Genomic DNA, 13012 nt, shown 5'->3' on the forward strand with positions numbered 1-13012 from the left:
AAGTCAGCTTACTAGGAATGAATACATTTTATTGATAAGCTCAAAAGGACGTTTATCTTGGTTACTGCTGGGTGACCCAAGTCTCCAGGCCTGCAGGATGTGTAGGAGATAAACGTTAATTCTACAAGACTTTAACTACATTATCTGAAAATGTATCTGGGACTTCCCCTGTTAATTGCAAGGACTATTGATAATTAACAGAGAGACCCTAGGGGCCTCTTCTTGGTATCTGCTAGGCAGAAGTCACTCAATGCAGAAATCACAAGTTTAACACATATTCTATATAAGGTGACATTAAAATGAATATACCAGATTGAACTTTCCTGCCCTAACACGTTACTTTAATCCTTCAAATAACTCAAATAATACTTCATTATGAAATTTAAAAATATATATTTTTTATTTCTAACGTTTTTTCTCCCAAATTTGTGGCGTCCCCGATCGGTTGATGCGCCTTAACATTTGCCTATACTCCCTATGCCAAGGGCCTGCCCTGTCCGTTAGTATATGGATGAGTGGGGGGATAACGGCTGGACACAGGCCGTGGGGGGACACCCGAGACCGGGCAGTGTCCCTGGTAGAAGGAACCGGGTGAAATAGCCAAAAAAAGAAAAACTAATAAAACCGGGGAAAAGAAAATGGCCGAAAATAGGAACTCGTGAGGCGGGGGTCCCCTGTCAACTCCCGTTACATTCCTCCACAAGTCGGAATCTTTATCAAAAAATCTAAATTTTTATCAAAAATCTAAATTTTTATCAAAAATCAGATTTCCTTTCAAAAAAATGTTGATAACATTTTTTTGGAGAAAAAGTCAGATTATTTTGAAAAAGTCAGATTTTTCAGATTTTGAGAAAAAAACCTACAAATTCTCTTTTTTAGTTTTGACTACTTCCATTCTTGAGAGGATAATAAATACATGGATCCTGAGATTGAAGCTCAAGCCGCTGACCAGTGAGATTTTTCTTACAGATGGTCCCAGTGGAACCAGCAGAGCAGAGCGAGGGCCAGACTGGTCCAAGAGGCCTTCAGGTGCTCAGAAATGGACACCATGGTCCTCATGTGGTCCAGGCTGGTGAGGGGACAGGAACTATACTGACCCCCCAGTGTTGAGACCAGGTGTACTACAAATATGTTGGATCTCCAAATATCTGAATGTCATCATCAGGACTAAAACCAGGGTCAGTTTCATCCCAAAGGCCATAAGACTGTTAAACACCTGAACATTCATCTGGCTGCTACTTAGTAATATTCCAATCACTTGTATCTGGACTCCTATTGCACTATTTCACTTTTTGAATTACATCACATGTCACATGTTAGACACTTTATCCAAAGCGACTCACATACTCAATACTGTGGACAATCCCCACAGGAGCACTTTGGGGTGAAGTGTCTCAGGGACACAACGACATGCTGACTGCAGGGGGGTTTGAACCTGAAGCCTGATCCCAACACTAACGCACTACCCACTGCACCACACGCCTCGAATGACTATTTGCTTGCACTATTTCTTTCTGTTTTATTTTGTTGCACTGTTGGAGGAGCCTGTGACCTAAGATTTTCATCGTGGTAACTACACTGTAGCTATGTTGGTATGACCAATGAAAGCCTTGAACCTTGTTGATGTGTTCCTATGTACGGGATGGCTGTGAGATGTTGACAATGAACAGTTGTAACGTGTATGATATTGTCATGACTGAATAACTGCGGTGTATTATTTGTGAAGAACCAGTTCTTTACATGTCAGTTTGTACTTCCCCCAGTCCGGACACAAGTTTCTAAACGGGCCTCTGCACGGCGTCCTAAACACTCATGTTGCATGGTATGGTGAATAACACGTGGTGCTGGTGGATCATGTCTGCAGCTTGATCTCCATGAAGCTGGACGAGTCAGGGAAGAGTCTCATCCCACTGAGAGAAGGTTTTCTGAAGCCTCATAGCGCCCCCTGGTGGCCATGTTGTAAAATGACCCCATGGTTCAGATCAACTCCCTGATACACACTGAGGAAAAGTGAACGATGCTCATGGAGGATCCATTTAAATGTAATCAATCAAACTCAGGAGGAGTTCAGCTAGCTAGCAGGGATATCAATTATTAGAAGTTTATTCAATAATGACAAAAGTCAATGTAGAACTTTTATTTGTATAAATATATCAGAAACAGAATCAGAATTCCTTTATAAGTCCCACAGCAGGGGAACTTACCATATCATATATCTGAAATGAACCGATGAAAAGGATTGTTCCACTCAAATGAAAGTCCAGTGTTTTCTGGCTGAATGCTTTGCTTCTAAATATCACACATGCATTGATGAACTATCCACACTCTGGGGAGACTCCTCCTGTGAAGAACAGCTGCAATGTAATAATGCAGGAAACTCAGTTTACACACGAATAATACAAGTGGAAGGACATGTTGAATGTATTGTCCTGTGACCACTTCCTTAATATGTAAGAACAGATGTGGACCTTTGTAGAGGATGATTCCTTCATATCAGAGAAAGAATATATAATCAATAAAGCTCTATTCCAGTTGATGAAACAATAGAAAGGACAGTCCACGCCTAGTTGAGCTAGCCTACAGTAATCACATAAACACAACCTGAACCTTAGAAGAGGGAGAAGAGCTTTTCCACAGATTGATTGTTTCAAGGTTTCCTGTAACAGAGGAAGTTTAGCTTCTTGCTGCAGTCCTCCGTCTCGTAGCGCTTGGTGCTGTTCTTCACCAGGACGCCACAGAAACTCTGAGTCCGGCCACATTGCATCTCCTCGTCCACATCCTGCACGGCTTCTCCATCGCCCGTCCAGAACCACTGACCCGCCAGGAAGCGCAGGCCCGTCCACACCTGACCACATTTAGCAGAGAGGTGAGATATTTATGTACACACGTCTTTATTGAACAAGGACCATGCATGTGTGGTGTCAGTGGATTTGAAATGTACTCATTGTGTTGGAATAAAGGAGGTTTATTATAGCATGATTCCTGAATTACTGGAATGAACTCTGACAATTAACCGACACTAAGCTAAAGCATCCACGAAGCTGCTGTGATCGCCCTCTGTATAATGTGTACTACACATATACTGGTATGGTAGTACTCACACTGTGATCGCCCTCTGTATAATGTGTACTACACATATACTCGTATGGTAGTACTCACACTGTGATCGCCCTCTGTATAATGTGTTCTACACATATACTCGTATGGTAGTACTCACACTGTGATCGCCCTCTGTATAATGTGTACTACACATATACTCGTATGGTAGTATTCACACTGTGATCGCCCTCTGTATAATGTGTACTACACATATACTCGTATGGTAGTACTCACACTGATTCCATGCTAGTTTTATAGGAGGCTGGATGATTGGATTAATTTGTGTGTATTTCTCTAAACTCCTTAATGTTTCCAGATGAAGATCGAGTGTTAACGCTGACAGCCTTAGAACAAATCTCAGTGTGCAAAATGTCAACACACAGGAGGAGTTTCTCTAAAACACAAACTCTGTGTAGAAAGCTCCGTCACCTGGTCAGTGGAAGCCTCTCCAGCCCTCAGGCGTGCGTAGGCGCGGTCGTCCTGAGTGCGCACGGAGGCCAGGTCGTAGCGGTAGTTCCAGGTGAGGTCCACTGGCTCATCTGGGTGTTCAGCCTCCAGAAGCCTGCAGTGCCTCAAAGCCTGATCCCACGTCTTCCTCTCCTTCACCAGAACCAGATTCTCATTGTAACACAAGAAACTGAGTTTGCTGTCACAATAATAGTCAAACCATTTTTGAGAATTTGTGTAAATGAAAACACAGTTCTCATTTATCCCACCATTTGGTTCACCTGCAAGAAGAAGAAAAAGTGCTCGACATGATTCACATAACAAACCAGAAACATACGGCCCCTGAATATCAGCAGGAGAGGACTCTTTAAAGTAGAGACACTACATACTGATATACACCTGAACATCAGCAGGAGAGGACTCTTTAAAGTAGAGACACTACATACTGATATACACCTGAACATCAGCAGGAGAGGACTCTTTAAAGTAGAGAAACTACATACTGATATACACCTGAACATCAGCAGGAGAGGACTCTTTAAAGTAGAGGCACTACATACTGATATACACCTGAACATCAGCAGGAGAGGACTCTTTAAAGTAGAGACACTACATACTGATATACACCTGAACATCAGCAGGAGAGGACTCTTTAAAGTAGAGACTCTACATACTGATATACACCTGAACATCAGCAGGAGAGGACTCTTTAAAGTAGAGACACTACATACTGATATACACCTGAACATCAGCAGGAGAGGACTCTTTAAAGTAGAGACACTACATACTGATATACACCTGAACATCAGCAGGAGAGGACTCTTTAAAGTAGAGACACTACATACTGATATACACCTGAACATCAGCAGGAGAGGACTCTTTAAAGTAGAGACACTACATACTGATATACACCTGAACATCAGCAGGAGAGGACTCTTTAAAGTAGAGAAACTACATACTGATATACACCTGAACATCAGCAGGATAGGACTCTTTAAAGTAGAGACACTACATACTAATATACACCTGAACATCAGCAGGAGAGGACTCTTTAAAGTAGAGACACTACATACTGATATACACCTGAACATCAGCAGGAGAGGACTCTTTAAAGTAGAGACTCTACATACTGATATACACCTGAACATCAGCAGGAGAGGACTCTTTAAAGTAGAGACACTACATACTGATATACACCTGAACATCAGAAGGAGAGGACTCTTTAAAGTAGATACACTACATACTGATATACACCTGAACATCAGCAGGAGAGGACTCTTTAAAGTAGAGACACTACATACTGAGAGGACTCTTTAAAGTAGATACATTACATACTGATATACACCTGAACATCAGCAGGAGAGGACTCTTTAAAGTAGAGACACTACATACTGATATACACCTGAACATCAGCAGGAGAGGACTCTTTAAAGTAGAGACACTACATACTGATATACACCTGAACATCAGCAGGAGAGGACTCTTTAAAGTAGAGACACTACATACTGATATACACCTGAACATCAGCAGGAGAGCACTCTTTAAAGTAGAGACACAACATACTGATATACACCTGAACATCAGCAGGAGAGGACTCTTTAAAGTAGAGACACTACATACTGATATACACCTGAACATCAACAGGAGAGGACTCTTTAAAGTAGAGACACTACATACTGATATACACCTGAACATCAGCAGGAGAGGACTCTTTAAAGTAGAGACACTACATACTGATATACACCTGAACATCAGAAGGAGAGGACTCTTTAAAGTAGATACACTACATACTGATATACACCTGAACATCAGCAGGAGAGGACTTTTTAAAGTAGAGACACTACATACTGAGAGGACTCTTTAAAGTAGATACACTACATACTGATATACACCTGAACATCAGCAGGAGAGGACTCTTTAAAGTAGAGACACTACATACTGATATACAGCTGAACATCAGCAGGAGAGGACTCTTTAAAGTAGAGACACTACATACTGAGAGGACTCTTTAAAGTAGATACATTACATACTGATATACACCTAAACATCAGCAGGAGAGGACTCTTTAAAGTAGAGACACTACATACTGATATACACCTGAACATCAGCAGGAGAGGACTCTTTAAAGTAGAGACACTACATACTGATATACACCTGAATATCAGCAGGAGAGGACACTTTAAAGTAGAGACACTAAATACTGATATACACCTGAACATCAGTAGGAGAGGACTCTTTAAAGTAGAGACACTACATACTGAGAGGACTCTTTAAAATAGAGACACTACATACTGATATACACCTGAACATCAGCAGGAGAGGACTCTTTAAAGTAGAGACACTACATTCTGATATACACCTGAACATCAGCAGGAGAGGACTCTTTAAAGTAGAGACACTACATACTGATATACACCTGAACATCAGCAGGAGAGGACTCTTTAAAGTAGAGACACTAGATACTGATATACACCTGAACATCAGCAGGAGAGGACTCTTTAAAGTAGAGACACTACATACTGATATACACCTGAACATCAGCAGGAGAGGACTCTTTAAAGTAGAGACACTAACTACTGATATACACCTGAATATCAGCAGGAGAGGACTCTTTAAAGTAGAGACACTACATACTGAGAGGACTCTTTAAAGTAGATACATTACATACTGATATACACCTGATCATCAGCAGGAGAGGACTCTTTAAAGTAGACACACTACATACTGATATACACCTGAACATCAGCAGGAGAGGACTCTTTAAAGTAGAGACACTACATACTGATATACACCTGAACATCAGCAGGAGAGGACTCTTTAAAGAAGAGACACTACATACTGATATACACCTGAACATCAGCAGGAGAGGACTCTTTAAAGTAGAGACACTACATACTGATATACACCTGAACATCAGCAGGAGAGGACTCTTTAAAGTAGAGACACTACTGATATACACCTGAACATCAGCAGGAGAGGACTCTTTAAAGTAGAGACACTACATACTGATATACACCTGAACATCAGCAGGAGAGGACTCTTTAAAGTAGAGACACTACATACTGATATACACCTGAACATCAGCAGGAGAGGACTCTTTAAAGTAGAGAAACTACATACTGATATACACCTGAACATCAGCAGGAGAGGACTCTTTAAAGTAGAGGCACTACATACTGATATACACCTGAACATCAGCAGGAGAGGACTCTTTAAAGTAGAGACACTACATACTGATATACACCTGAACATCAGCAGGAGAGGACTCTTTAAAGTAGAGACTCTACATACTGATATACACCTGAACATCAGCAGGAGAGGACTCTTTAAAGTAGAGACACTACATACTGATATACACCTGAACATCAGCAGGAGAGGACTCTTTAAAGTAGAGACACTACATACTGATATACACCTGAACATCAGCAGGAGAGGACTCTTTAAAGTAGAGACACTACATACTGATATACACCTGAACATCAGCAGGAGAGGACTCTTTAAAGTAGAGACACTACATACTGATATACACCTGAACATCAGCAGGAGAGGACTCTTTAAAGTAGAGAAACTACATACTGATATACACCTGAACATCAGCAGGATAGGACTCTTTAAAGTAGAGACACTACATACTAATATACACCTGAACATCAGCAGGAGAGGACTCTTTAAAGTAGAGACACTACATACTGATATACACCTGAACATCAGCAGGAGAGGACTCTTTAAAGTAGAGACTCTACATACTGATATACACCTGAACATCAGCAGGAGAGGACTCTTTAAAGTAGAGACACTACATACTGATATACACCTGAACATCAGAAGGAGAGGACTCTTTAAAGTAGATACACTACATACTGATATACACCTGAACATCAGCAGGAGAGGACTCTTTAAAGTAGAGACACTACATACTGAGAGGACTCTTTAAAGTAGATACATTACATACTGATATACACCTGAACATCAGCAGGAGAGGACTCTTTAAAGTAGAGACACTACATACTGATATACACCTGAACATCAGCAGGAGAGGACTCTTTAAAGTAGAGACACTACATACTGATATACACCTGAACATCAGCAGGAGAGCACTCTTTAAAGTAGAGACACAACATACTGATATACACCTGAACATCAGCAGGAGAGGACTCTTTAAAGTAGAGACACTACATACTGATATACACCTGAACATCAACAGGAGAGGACTCTTTAAAGTAGAGACACTACATACTGATATACACCTGAACATCAGCAGGAGAGGACTCTTTAAAGTAGAGACACTACATACTGATATACACCTGAACATCAGAAGGAAAGGACTCTTTAAAGTAGATACACTACATACTGATATACACCTGAACATCAGCAGGAGAGGACTTTTTAAAGTAGAGACACTACATACTGAGAGGACTCTTTAAAGTAGATACACTACATACTGATATACACCTGAACATCAGCAGGAGAGGACTCTTTAAAGTAGAGACACTACATACTGATATACACCTGAACATCAGCAGGAGAGGACTCTTTAAAGTAGAGACACTACATACTGAGAGGACTCTTTAAAGTAGATACATTACATACTGATATACACCTAAACATCAGCAGGAGAGGACTCTTTAAAGTAGAGACACTACATACTGATATACACCTGAACATCAGCAGGAGAGGACTCTTTAAAGTAGAGACACTACATACTGATATACACCTGAATATCAGCAGGAGAGGACACTTTAAAGTAGAGACACTAAATACTGATATACACCTGAACATCAGTAGGAGAGGACTCTTTAAAGTAGAGACACTACATACTGAGAGGACTCTTTAAAATAGAGACACTACATACTGATATACACCTGAACATCAGCAGGAGAGGACTCTTTAAAGTAGAGACACTACATTCTGATATACACCTGAACATCAGCAGGAGAGGACTCTTTAAAGTAGAGACACTACATACTGATATACACCTGAACATCAGCAGGAGAGGACTCTTTAAAGTAGAGACACTAACTACTGATATACACCTGAATATCAGCAGGAGAGGACTCTTTAAAGTAGAGACACTACATACTGAGAGGACTCTTTAAAGTAGATACATTACATACTGATATACACCTGATCATCAGCAGGAGAGGACTCTTTAAAGTAGACACACTACATACTGATATACACCTGAACATCAGCAGGAGAGGACTCTTTAAAGTAGAGACACTACATACTGATATACACCTGAACATCAGCAGGAGAGGACTCTTTAAAGAAGAGACACTACATACTGATATACACCTGAACATCAGCAGGAGAGGACTCTTTAAAGTAGAGACACTACATACTGATATACACCTGAACATCAGCAGGAGAGGACTCTTTAAAGTAGAGACACTACTGATATACACCTGAACATCAGCAGGAGAGGACTCTTTAAAGTAGAGACACTACATACTGATATACACCTGAACATCAGCAGGAGAGGACTCTTTAAAGTAGAGACACTAACTACTGATATACACCTGAATATCAGCAGGAGAGGACTCTTTAAAGTAGAGACACTACATACTGAGAGGACTCTTTAAAGTAGATACATTACATACTGATATACACCTGATCATCAGCAGGAGAGGACTCTTTAAAGTAGACACACTACATACTGATATACACCTGAACATCAGCAGGAGAGGACTCTTTAAAGTAGAGACACTAACTACTGATATACACCTGAACATCAGCAGGAGAGGACTCTTTAAAGTAGAGACACTACATACTGAGAGGACTCTTTAAAGTAGATACATTACATACTGATATACACCTGATCATCAGCAGGAGAGGACTCTTTAAAGTAGACACACTACATACTGATATACACCTGAACATCAGCAGGAGAGGACTCTTTAAAGTAGAGACACTACATACTGATATACACCTGAACATCAGCAGGAGAGGACTCTTTAAAGAAGAGACACTACATACTGATATACACCTGAACATCAGCAGGAGAGGACTCTTTAAAAGCCTAACATCCTATATCCTAAAGTTTCGTGCTTGCAAGACTTACCGACTGCCCAGTTGGTGAAATTGGCAATCTCATCTCTTTCCGACCATTTCCACTTCCATTCTGGAATCTCTTTGTACAAACCGATACATGCGTAAGAACTGATATTGACCTCCAACTTGTCTCCGGCTCTGATGGTGGCCAGATCACTGTGTTGTTCTCTGCAAAAGGTCTGTGCTTCCCTCCATGTCTTCCTTTCATCGAAATGAGTAAAGCTAGGTCTCAGAGTAGACCCGCACACGGCAGCAAACAGCAGCAGCAGCAGGACGGAGGGTTTTCTCATCATGGTTTCCACAGACCTGCAGTCACATCAGCATTTATATGGATGTTTACTTTGTAGTGTGTATTCATTAGAGAACATTCTATAATGCACTAAGTGAAGTGCTTTCATCAATCATGCAAATGTTATGGATGTCACCTTGTTGATGTTGGCTTATTGTAATGAAATTGGTCAAATATATTTTTGACTAAACTAAATCTCAAATTGCTAAATGAGCATTTCAACCTTTGAGTACGGCTCTCTACCACCTCTGCTCTTTATCCAACACTTAAACACCTGACTTTACTGCTAACTGAACTGTAGTGCTGCCCTTAAACCCACTGCAGTCTGGAAGCAAGACATCAGTTCAAAGTACAGGGAATAACAAGGAATACAAAATCCAGCACTCACCTTGGATGATGACGGATTGGAAGCCAGCGCTGAGTCTCTGGGTTTTCAGGTGATGATATTTAAAATACTAGATTCACGGACTGGCTGCACCAATCACAGCTCAGATAGGCGAAACACAACACGTGTGCACAACCCAGCTGACACGCAGAGCAACCGTGACATCCATGACCTTCATCAGGTCACCGTCTCCCTTTTCCAGTCTAAGAAAGTCCATGCAAAGCAAAGCTTCGCCTCATAGGTTGCTTTTTGAATATTCTTTGTCTCTCAGGAAGGTTTCTATCAGAGTGAAATGACCTGAAAGGCTCTGAGCTGCAGCCATGATAAGAGCTGATTCTCTAGATGATAGGAAAGGAGCTTCAGTGCTTCCTCTGTCATCTCCTTTAGGAAACACTGGACCATCCTTTACCAAAGGTGATGTCTGTCTATTCCTTGACGCTTCAACATTTAAAGTCCTGCACCATTCGGGCGTTCACGGAAACGACAGTCAACAACATTTCAAACCATTAGCCAATAACCTCATCTCCCCTTTGGTAAATAACGTTTTGACGATTCTGATTACCAATCCATCACGATGCGTCCATGTGGAACCACGCATTCCTGTACTATTCAAAAAGATGGAGGATATTTTAAAGGAATAGTTAAGGCATGGCAGGAAGATATCCTTTCAAGTGCGTGTGTGTCTGTGTCACACACTCACACAGTATTTATTTACCGCCACACTTCAGCACTACACAAAACGTTTCATTTGATAAACAAATTCAACACCTTGAGTTGTCCTTCAACAGAAATATGGTCCCTGTGTGGGAGAGGAATCTCTCATTTATAAGGAAATGTTCAATATCTTAACGACAGAGGTGGGTTAGCACGCATTCGTTTAATTATTAATAAATGGGCATGCCTTTAAAATCTATAAACCTGGAGTCAACATGAAGGAGAATCTGTCCATCACAGTCCCCATCGATTTGTTATTCCTTTACCCAACAACTCCTCTTGGACCATCTGGTCATACTGTAACACATGCAAGTGGCAATTAGAGCAAATCATGTCTCAAATGTTACCAAATGAACTCTACGCTGATGATTAGCGTGAATAGTGTCTGCTCCACTGATGTTTTCAATCCTGTGCTCCAGGCCTTCACCATTGAACCTGATGAGTTTCTGCTTTCTTCAATACACAAAAACAGGATTAGGGCTTTGTGCAAAAGAAAGATTACAGATCTGTACAAAATATACTTTTTGGGGAGTTCTGAGATTAAATTCAGAATTCAGAATAATTTTTCTTGTAATTCTGATTTCTTTCCCCAGAAATCAGACTTTTTCCCAAAAATGTGACCTATTTTCTGGGAATGCCCTGATGCCCCTGGTCAACACACTCTCACTCCCTAAACGTCCAGGAGCTTGGTCAGGGTCCCGTGGCGTGCAGTTGGGACGCGCCGAGGCTCCTTCAGCTTCATGAACGGACGCAAAGAGCTTTCAACGGATTGCAATGTATTCCCTTCGGCGGCGGGATTTGACGCTCAGGGAAGCAACGCATCTGTTTATGTCGGCAGCTCTTAAAGGCAATGTGAGCGTCCATTCCCATTGGTTAACGGAGAATTGTACACCCGGAAGTAAGTTTTCTCCTTACTGTCGATTGATCTGACAGTGATATCTGCACTACTCATCAACTCAAACACACCAGATTACCTTTGTTAATTACACAACATTGATAGGTTTAAATTGTGTAAGATGCTTTTGTGTTTTTCCCTTTCAATTCTGAGAAACAACTTGTTTCCTCTGAAATGTGGAGCGCCAAAGAGACTACACTACCCACAATCCCCAGCTATTGTTGTGACGACGCCTGTCCGCTTTGCGACACACCCCGTGATTAATCTTCAAGCTCTGGGATTGGATGTTGGAGTGGCAGTGCGTTTTAAAATGTGTTTTGATGTCATTTGATGCGAGAAATATGAGTTGTTATTTCAGATGATGTGTGCAGTGGATGAACATGATCTTTAGTTTGATAGTTATTATGAAGATTACTTCAGGAAATTGCGTCCATAGAACGTTTTCATTGTTACCAAGGTGGTTGCTAGGGACGCTGCTATCGATATTATTTCTGTTATGTTGTGTAACTGTTTAATGGTGTTATCTTTATTGCTACCCCCTTCCCCGTCAGTGTATAGTGTTGGTCCACAGCTAGGGTGGCCATTTCCATAACACCAAAAAGGAGGACACTTTGGGATTATCTTTTAGTTTTTATCCTGGCTTCACTGAATCCTTCACACTCAAAACACAATAAGACTCTAGTGTACTAACCACAAGTTGAATGTCTATTTACGATACTTTTGCCCTTTCCTGGCTGCTTCCAAGAGTTTTTTGTTTGTAAGGAGTCTCTGGTACATGTCTGTGCACTCAAATGTGAAGTTGACACAAATTTGCAGCTCTGCCTTGACACTGTCCACATCCAGACGATTTCTCTCATTTCTCCATGCTGAGGTCATCATTGAGAACACACGTTCTGTATGTGCATTGCTACATGGGATGGAGAAGATGTAGGCGCTGATCTTCCTCAGATTCACAAGTGGGACTTCTGCTTTGGAAAACAGTTTCAGATACCGCTCCTCACTGTGGCATCCTTCCATTTCTGAAGAGCTGAGAATAGCTTCCACCATGCCATATTCCTCATAGAGTCCATCCATGTCAATGTCTTTCAGGCTGCAGGCTTGGACTGCATCACTGTATTCTCCATAGGACACA

The sequence above is a fragment of the Notothenia rossii genome, assembly GCF_949606895.1.
Source record: "Notothenia rossii genome assembly, chromosome: 8".
In the NCBI taxonomy this organism is placed as follows: Eukaryota; Metazoa; Chordata; class Actinopteri; order Perciformes; family Nototheniidae; genus Notothenia; species Notothenia rossii.